We start from the raw sequence: 10,447 nt of genomic DNA, 5'->3' as shown, positions 1-10,447 counted from the left end.
ACATATTTGATGTTGAAGGTTGCTACAGTTTATGAGGAAGCCTTTACAAAATATTGTGATATTGATTATGGTTTGATGTCATGTATTGCTAACTGTATTTGTGAGGATGGACAGCCTGCAGGTCCACTTTTAAGTACTGATTGGGATAGTGTAAGACGTATTGTAAAGTTTCTTGAAATATTTTATGAACTCACCTTGAAGGTATCAGGTACACTTTATATTACGTCTAATGTGCACTTTCTTGAGATATGTGTTGTTGGTTCTTCTTTGAAAGAGTTGATGCAAAGTGAAGATGCTACCTTGAAAGAAATGGCAAATAATATAAAAGAGAAGTTTGATAAGTATTGGGGGGATCCACAAAAGATGAATAAAATGATTTTTATTTCATGTGTGTTCGATCCACGCCACAAGTTTCAATCTCTTTCGTTTGCTCTTGCTGCCATGTTTGGAGAAACAATAGGTGTGAAAATACAAATTGAGGTGAAGACATACATGGAATCTTTGTTCAATGTGTATGCAAAGAAGAATGGTGGTTCTGGTTCATTTCCATATTCTCCATCTTCCGGTTCATGTCCATCTTCTCCATCTTCCCCTAGTTCATGTCCATCTTCTCCAACTTCATCTACTTCTTCATCATCGCTTTCAAAATTCATGTTAGATTTAAAGAAGCATAAGAAGGGTGAAAGAATTGATTCTAAAACAGAGTTAGATAAATATTTGGGTGAAGATGTTGAGGAAGACTTTGAAAATTTTAAAATTCTGGGGTGGTGGAAGTTGAATTCACCCAGATTTCCCGCACTTGCTGAGATGACACGTGATGTGCTAGCCATTCCTATTTCTAGTGTTGCCTCAGAATCAGCCTTTAGTACCGGTGGACGCATATTTGATCCATTTAAGAGTTCATTGACACCTAGATTGGTTCAAGCTCTTGTGTGTGTCCAAGATTGGCTTCGAAATGAATCAACAACTCCGGTTAAAATTGAAGAAGATTTAGATAATCTTGAACAACTTGAAGCGGGTAAGACTATCTTATTTCTTCTATTACTTTACTTGTGTTTAATGTATACTTATGTTATGTTTCTTTAGATTATTTTTAAACTAATTTATTCTATTACTATCTTATTCTACAGACTTGATTAATACCGGAAGAGAGCCTTGCATCGTCGACATATAAAAGGTACGAGTTCGTGGCATGTTAAAAGTTTTCTTAAGCCTTCTAATAAATTGAACCAAACTGCTGCATTAAGCCTTCTCTATTGTATTGTTTTGTTCTACCACCAAGCAGTCAAGCTGCTGCATTAGGCTGTTGCACAGGCTGCCCAACTTGACTTGATACACATTTACTGACTCTCTCATTTTTGACAAGTGTAGTATTGCAGAACTTGAAAGTGTGCCAGGTTGAGGATTTCAGTTCCAGTGTGCCAGAACTTAAGGTTGCTGCATTAGGGAATTCTGGTTGAAGCTGCTGCATTAGGGAATTCTAGAATTTTAGTTAATTTTGTAGAACTGGACTGTTAGCTATGTTACAGTTATAGTTATCTATAAGAACTTGTAACAATTATAGTTATCTATAGATCTGGATTGAATGAGAATGATCAGTAGAACTTGTAACTGTTAGCTATCTTACAGTTATGTTTTGGTTCTATGTTACAGTTATGTAACTGTTAGAATGATCAGTAGAACTTGGTTCCATTTTGTGTTTCTGCAGTTCTGCTCTTCTGCTATGCTTCTGGAGTTACAGTTATGTTTTGGTTCTATGTTACAGTTATGTAACTGTTAGAATGATCAGTAGAACTTGGTTCCATTTTGTGTTTCTGCAGTTCTGCTCTTCTGCTATGCTTCTGGAGTTACAGTTATGTTTTGGTTCTATGTTACAGTTATGTAACTGTTAGAATGATCAGTAGAACTTGGTTCCATTTTGTGTTTCTGCAGTTCTGCTCTTCTGCTATGCTTCTGGAGTTACAGTTATGTTTTTGTTCTATGTTACAGTTATGTAACTGTTAGAATGATCAGTAGAACTTGGTTCCATTTTGTGTTTCTGCAGTTCTGCTCTTCTGCTATGCTTCTGGAGTTACAGTTATGTTTTGGTTCTATGTTACAGTTATGTAACTGTTAGAATGATCAGTAGAACTTGGTTCCATTTTGTGTTTCTGCAGTTCTGCTCTTCTGCTATGCTTCTGGAGTTACAGTTATGTTTTTGGTTCTATGTTACAGTTATGTAACTGTTAGAATGATCAGTAGAACTTGGTTCCATTTTCTGTTTCTGCAGTTCTGCTCTTCTGCTATGCTTCTGGTCTTGTAAGTTGTAATTGTTACTTGTTAGCTATGTTTCTGGCTTTCTGCTATGCTTCAACTGCATAGCTTTGAATATTTTTAAAGACTGTCAGCTTTAACCAGTTACAATACTATACAGTTACAATACTATAAGTCTATACTATTAGACATTAGTAACATTTATTAATTGGAATGAAGCCAAAAGTAAAATCTTGAGGTGCTGTAATTTATAGTCATTTGTTTGTTATTTTTGGTCTTTTAAATGCTATTGTATTATGTAACATCCATTATCCATATACAGTTATACACACTCCTTAATAATACGTACAATCCGATCCGAAAATCCAATCACCAAACCGATCCGAAATTTAAAAATCCGATCCAATCCGATATAATTCGGATCGGATTCGGATTGCAATTTTTGGAATCCGAAATCCGAAATTTCAATCCGAAATATGCTAAATCCGATCTGATCTGATCCATGCACAACCCTAGTAGCCCTCTAATCCAAAGTTATGTTTTAGGATGTATTTATATGACCTAGGTAGGGTGGAGGACCGTCCAAGGCAATCCAAAATAGGATAGGAGAACTGGAGGGCGCGTCTGCCTTCGCGCAGCGCGCAACTATAGACGCGGACTTAGCTTTTGCAATTTTTTAGTTCGCAAAGCGATTCGTGCCTTCGCTTCGCTTCGCTATTTTGTGCCTTCATTTTTCTCCTTTTTCGCGTCCGTTTTCATGCCACACACGAAATTGGACGTGCTCTCAATTCTTTCCACCTCTTCTGTTTGTGTCGAATTGTCATCTTTTGACCATTTATCATCCAAACTCGTTCCTACACATAATGAGCATATTTCATTTCACAAATCATGTAATTTCCCGCGACTCACACAAGAAATAATATGTAAATATACTAAAAAATATGCACTTTTCATTATTTATCATCAGGCAAGTGTCTTATCTTCAAAGATGGAGAAAACCAAAAAAAGTTATTTATTGAAACTAACGAAATTATAACAAAACATGAGGTTAATTCATATATTTGTCTTTGCATCACAAATAGAATTTACTGAGTTCCTGATCTTGTTTTATAAACTTTGGAAAAATAGAAGGCAAAAGAAAACTTCGTTAAGTCCACCATTACTATCAATTAAACCCCACATTTGCTAAAAGTAAAGCTCAGTAACTCCAGAAAATTTGATTCAGAATCACACAGCAATTTTGACCGTGAGGTTGGTCCCACTTGATTTTTAACATAATAAAAGGTGGATTCTCAAAGTCACTATTTTTGATAGAGAATTAAGAATCAGTACAAAAATATCTGACTCAGCTTTGTATCCTTAATTTACGGCAATCCGGCCTCTCCTCCCCTCATGACATGATATGCATTGTCCATATTAATTAGGCAAAATACATAAGTAGCCACTCAAAATATACACCAAATTCTTGTTACACACTTTCTGAGAACCAATATCACTTTACACAAGTAACCTTTCAAAATTGTATCTAGTACACACCACTTTTACTACGTGGCACGCGCGTGCTTAACAAAAAGATTGAGCGCGTAAAATTTGAAAAATATTTTATCTAATTCCGTATTTAGTGTCACGTGTCAAAGTAATAACATTTTTCTTATTTTTCCTTTTTATCAAATGAAAATACGTGCCGTCTTCCCAAAACTACCAGCCCCCCCCCCCCCAACCCACCCCTTTCCTCAATTGTCTTCCCCAAATTTCCCTTTGTGTCGTCTCTTCCCCCTGTAGCTTAAAAAATCCATCAAAACTCATGATAAAGAATTTAAAGAATAGCAAAAATTAAACCTTCCATTTCGTCTCTTGCCCTTCCAAACTTGTCTTACTTCTTTTTCTACTATTAAAATTTACCAAAACATCCAATTTTTACATAGATAAAAAGGAATAGTTTTTTGCATTTCATGAGAATGAATAAAATTATAAGAGAAGATTAAAGATTTTTTCACAATGAAATTATTTAATTCATGGAAATCAGAAATTAAATTTGCTTTGCTTTGTTTGGTCGTGGTATGAGATCTGAAAATGGAGGAGGATAATGGAGGAAGGAGAAGCTGCAATTTCAATTTTCATCTCTTTCATTCTCGGATCTGAAAATGTTATTGCATTGATAATGATGATGGTATTCTTAGCTTCGTTTGTTGCGCTTGATTTTGCTCTTCTCTTCTAGCTCCATGTATTATTCTCGATAGATGGTAGATGATATTGCTCTCCTCTTCTGAGCTACATGACCGAGGAGGAAGCTGATGGAAAGAGGGGGGAGGGGGGTTGCTTGGGGAAGATGACATAATATTTTTTATTTAATTTAATCAATTAAAGTTTATGTTAAATATATGGAGTAGTATTTATTACAAATGAGTTATGACACATGTCGCATTTTAATTGGCATGTGGATGCAATCTCCAAACAAAAAACTGGTCAAGAAAAAAGTAGTGTGTACTAAATACAATTTTGAAATATTGCATGTGTAAGGTGATATAAGTCCTCAGAAAGTGTGTAACAGGGATTTGGTGTATAGTTAATTAATGTATCCATGAATTATTAATGTTTCATAATCCTATAGTTGGTGTCCCTTTTATTCATTGAATGATTTTTTTAAAAAAATAATTATAAATTAAGTAGTGGAAATGTTGAAAATTCTATAACAAAGGAATAGAAGTTACTAAAATGAACAAGGAAAAATTGGAATTACATACTTAAATGATTAAGCATGAGACAAACGAGTGTTGTGGTGGACTGGAAAGTACTCTTTCTTTCTTAACCAGAGGTCTCGGGTTCAAGCCCTGGGTATGGAGTCACCTTTGTTAGAGAGCGCTTTACCCCAAATATGGAACTTCTCGGCGCGAATCCGGATTTAGCCGGACTCCAATGCAGGTACCGCACATCGAATAAGGAAAAAAAAAAGATTAAGCATGAGATTATTTCTTTATGAGTTTGAACTTTTCTTGTTGACCACTTGCGAGTATTTGAAATCTGAGCTTCAATTTTTCCCTGCTGTACTTTTGGTTGGGTCCCTTTTAGAAACCATTATGAGATACTCCTTTTATCTCATTTTACATGACATTATTACTATTAATAAAGTATTTAAGATGTCAAATTGATTAATTTCTTTTGACTCTTGTTCTTTTAAGTATTTTCACGGGGGAAAATATGAGCCTAAAACTTTTCAATTCTATAAAAAAAGAAGAAAGGAATTTCAACATGAAACAGCACGAGAGGATAAGGTTTAATCCCCTCCACAAAGGATGACTAGGCAGAAAAGGGAGGTACATAGGCCAAAAAAGATAGCCAAAAAAAGATCAAATCTATCAATTCATTAAGTAGCTGTGACATTTGGTATTTTCCCGGCAATAAAAAGAATTTATTTTCCACTCGATATTTACATCAAGAAACACATAACGCATGTTTTTCTTACGGAGTATATACTTTTATCACCAACCATAGTTAATCACTATTCAATATATTATTAACCATATTAATTATTTATGGGTTAGTGTTAAAGTCTGATGTTAGTAAGTATTTTTTGTTTGATATACTTATTTCAAAATTCAAATCAAGTTATGTTAAGAGGAGATGATCCGGACATGTGAAGATGAGAGCAAGGGCGGATATATAAGCAAAATTATGAGGCACGTGAACTCATGCTCTATCCGTAAAATTAGATATTTTATGTACATATTTTCTAAAATTGGTATAATATTAACCGTTGGCACCCATGCTCCAAGAAGGTTGAATGATGTACTTGCATTGAAGACTGAGTTATTTACCAAGAGGAATAATGATCAAATCCCACTAAATATATTGTTTCTTCCTTTTTTTTAATAGTGCACTCATGTACTAGAAATCTTAGATCTGCCTCTGGATGAGAGACACGATGCCCGGTGAGGAGATGCGAGAGGTTGACCATAGCTGGACAGAGGAGAGGTAGAGGGAGGCCTAGGAAGTACTGGTGAGAGGTGATTAGGTAAGACATGACACCACTTCAGCTTACCGAGGACATGACCCTCGATAGGGAGGTATGGAGGCCGAGAATTAGGGTTGTGGGTTGGAGAAAACGCATAAATGATTACATTGCTTCTATTTTCATTCTTACGCCAGATAAGTAAAATGAAATTAATAATTTGTATATATTTAATAACTTTTTAAAAATAATTATAGTGTTTAGATCAAAACTATTAAGTTCGATCAAATATATACTTCATATTCTAGCTCCCGCTCGGATCGGAACAAGTTCATCAAAGTTTGAACAGTGAATGTTGCCCCAATCTGATCTTTACTTTTTTATCAAAAGAAGCTCTCGTTTGAGAGGGCGTTAATATTTTTAATTTTTTAGCTATGGTTTTCTTCAAATTGCACGTTAAACTGTTAGTTATATTTAATTTTTCCTTTTCTTGTTTCTTTTTTTTTTTTCCAATATTTTATCTAGGAGCAGGCAGAGGTACTTTCTCCTTTCCTGATCATACAAAAAAAATTGCCCTTTTGGAATAGTGAGAAAAGAAATAGTCATTGGAACTGTTCAAAAGAGAAGAAGACAAAATTTCCTACACCAACATATATATTAAAAAAAATCAAAAAAAACACCAGCATTTAATGTTTATTTATTTGTTCTTTTAATCTATAAAGTTTCATTTTGCAACAACGATCAGGAGGTCATGGGCTTCTGTTTGGAGGAACAATATTTGCACTCCACGAATTTGTGGAACAAACATAAATATAGATTTTAATTTCATTATTGAAAAGTTTTATTTTCTTTCCTTTTTCGTCGTTTCATTGATGCCAAAACACGAGGAAAACAAGTATAACTGCATCTTATTTTTTATCTCTGACTTTGGCTCAAAACGATTCCTATTACTTTAAGGTGTTTAGACACAACTGTATAATTATTAAGTTATACTAGGATTATTAGGCCAGTAATCACATAGCAAAATAGATTCAAAATCTTGTTTGTCTATCGTGACATAATTGGATTTATGTTTGTATATACAAGTAATAATTGTGTAATAACATATTTTTCTCTGTCCCAATTTATGTGGAACCATTTGACTTGGTACAAAGTATCAGAAAAAGAAAGTAAGACTTTTAAAACCTGTGCGATAAAATGTCTTAGACATTTGCATGGCTATGGATCATCTCACTAAGGATAAATCGAGAATTTTAAAGTAAAATTATTTTTATATATAAAAAAGTAAAATATTCTTTTTTAAACAAACTAAAGGAAAAATATATCACATAAATTGGGACAAAGGAGGTATAATTTTTTAAAGTCCAGCCATCACGGCATCCTTTTAAAATTTGTATTATTCAAAATTCAAGAAGCTTTTGCTTGAAAACTACTGTCAACAGTGTGTAATTGTGGGTTAACAAGACTAGTTCAGGGACGAAGTCACATGGTCATAACTCATAAGGGTGTTCAATTGACCATCTTTCGTCGAAAAATTATATTATGTATCTAATTAAAATATTACGTTTTGAGGTATATAACATATATTGAACATCTTTTATTGATTTTTTTTAATTCTTTCAAATCTGAACACCCAAGAAAAAATTCCTATCTTCGCCACGGGACTAGCTGTCTCTAACTTGTAATGATTCTTGAGAAGGGGAAAAAAATAAAATTCCAAGAAAAGGAAAGCAAAGACTTGAATCATAACCACAAGCTTCAAGTTCTTCAACAGACCCTTTATTTTTTATAATTATCCTGAAATAAAGTACATTAAAAAAAACAATGGGACATAAGGGAAAGTGAAGATTTTTTGTTTTGGTTATCCACGTATTTATGAAGATCACGTCTTGTTTTTTAGTTATTATAATAAGGTGGCTAAGTTTTGCGGGGGTTGCATAATTTTGGCAAAAGAAAAGTAGAAAACCACTCCTTCGTTATCACCACAAATATGGCTGAGAATTTAGTGGAAAAAAAGAACAACGAATTTCAGTATTTGCCATCTATTTCTTTTGACTCATGTATTATATTGTTTTCATACACACCTTTTTCCTCAATCCAAAAAATTACTAAAACTTGAGAAATATCTTGAAGTAAAATGTCGTAGAAATATCTTAAAAGTATCGTAGCAATCCCTTTTTAGCAAAAAATATCTTAAGAGTCCAAACATTTCCTATAGCTGGTTCTCCTTTACATTGTGCTTATATTTTAATAGTTTCTTCTCAGTATTGAACTATTGATTAGGACTGATAATTAAGAAGGGTTAAACTTAGATATCCTCACTCAAATTACGTTTAGTTTAAGGAAAGGAGCAAGAAAACCAGACTTCCCCAAGTGAAGTAACTCCCCTCCCCCCCCCCCCCTTCTTATGTCATTCAGAAGGAGTAGAAATGAATTATCTCAAATCACATGTTAATTTGGTTCCTAATAACTTTTGGAATGGACATTAAGTGTATGCAACATAATTAAGTGTATGCAACATAATTAAGTGTATGCAACATGAAGTGTAAGGAAATTAGTGTTTGAACTTGTAAATTAGTGTATGAACACGTGAATTAGCGTTTGAACTCGCATTACAATTCAAATAGTGACAAAGAACTTTGACCTCTTTGTTACTGAACTGTACTCTTTGTCACACCTCCTTTTTGCGCGCCCGGCCCCGAAGGGTTAGAAATGCGCGGGGGGGAGTTTTTCCAATTTAAGTGACAATATTCGAAATGGGATTATTTATTTAATTCAGAGTCGCCACTTGGGAAAGGTTTGTCTTTTGGTGTCCCAAGTCACCGGTTTATCTTGAATCCCAAATCGAGGAAATTTTCGACTTTTCCAAATGAAGTCTGCGAACCAGAAATTCTAAGTAAGGAATTCTGTTGACCCGAGGGAAGGTGTTAGGCACCCTCGAATCCCGTGGTTCTAGCACGGTCGCTTAAATTGTTATAATGGCTAATTATCTGATTTAAATACATGTTATGACTTATGTGCTTTTATTAAGTTTAAAATCGCTTTTATTATTATCATTTATTTTTATAGAATTGCAACGTCATGAAAATGCATCTTGAACCACGTCACAATCAATGCACCCGTAGTTGTCAACACATTTCGACTTCGTTGAGATTTGGATTTGGGTCACATCAATGTGCACCCGAATTTAAGAATATGATTTAATTAAGCCGCGCCTAAAGAGCCTAACGCGTTATTATTTTTGAGAAAAGCCATGAGATTCACTAAATGGCCTAGCCTGAATTCTAAATATTATGATTAGTTGTTGAGGGCCCCGCAATTTGCATTTTTATTTAGCGAGGCTTGTCTCATTATTTTAGAAGAGGATATCCTAAAGTGACTACATTTCTATTATTTTTGTTTCTAGAAATAGAAGAAAGAAAGATGTATGCCAATCGAAGTATATGCTTTGGCCTAAACCGGACTCCTATCAATTTCTGATTAGTTATTTACAAAGTGAAGAGGCGTCATACCTCGTGAAACATGCGAGATTGACCAAATGCTATACTTGTATCCAAACATTTCTTGAATTGAACTTAACTAGACTTATTTTAGGCTAGATTAAGGGAATTGAACACTAGGCATTATTGCTAATGGGGATTCGAACGTGCTCCTATATACTGCCTAGCGGGTCCTGATAAAAGAACTAAAGTAAAACAGAACATCATTGTGTAAGGCGGAAATATTCTATCCTATGCATGTCATTATAGTTAAACAGGAATCCGGTCGAAAATTCTATGTCAATTATCCATGCATTCTACATATTGTACCATTACATCTCGTACTAACAAACAACTATAAACTAAGATGCAAGAGGCTAAAACTTGGTTAAATATTAACTAACTAATCTTTCGCCACTGAATTACGCACTAATCAATTTATACAAAAGAAGTCAATAGACCATGAGCATTACAAACAGACATTTAAATTTCTTCAAACTCCTTTCATTTCATGCTTTCGAACTGTTACAGTTGACACCAAAATGGGACTCGAAATGTGTACCTGAATATTGAAATGCAAAGAAGAAGTGAAGTAGAAAGGTCAGCAACAGCAGGAAGCAGAATAGCAGCAGCAGCAACAGCAGGTAACCAATAGAAACAAAATTCCAGTGCAAGATGCAGTTTGGAGCCAATGAAAAATGGCAGAGTGTAGCAAGTTCCCAGTAATATGAATCAGAATTTAGGCAAAACAGATCTAGGAATGCAC

The 10,447-nt window shown here is 34.3% G+C and overlaps 1 long non-coding RNA gene across 1 annotated transcript; it reads left to right on the top strand.

Moving 5' to 3' along the window:
- Positions 1 to 897: 897 nt before the first annotated feature.
- LOC142180090 (uncharacterized) lies at positions 898 to 1,460 on the top strand. The gene is made up of 3 exons (XR_012708329.1): positions 898 to 1,018; positions 1,131 to 1,177; positions 1,372 to 1,460. It is a non-coding gene; the product is annotated as an uncharacterized LOC142180090 (long non-coding RNA).
- Positions 1,461 to 10,447: the final 8,987 nt, after the last annotated feature.

This window comes from Nicotiana tabacum, chromosome 1, assembly GCF_000715075.1.
Source record: "Nicotiana tabacum cultivar K326 chromosome 1, ASM71507v2, whole genome shotgun sequence".
NCBI lineage: Eukaryota > Viridiplantae > Streptophyta > Magnoliopsida > Solanales > Solanaceae > Nicotiana > Nicotiana tabacum.
This window is presented reverse-complemented; position numbering and strand designations above follow the sequence as displayed.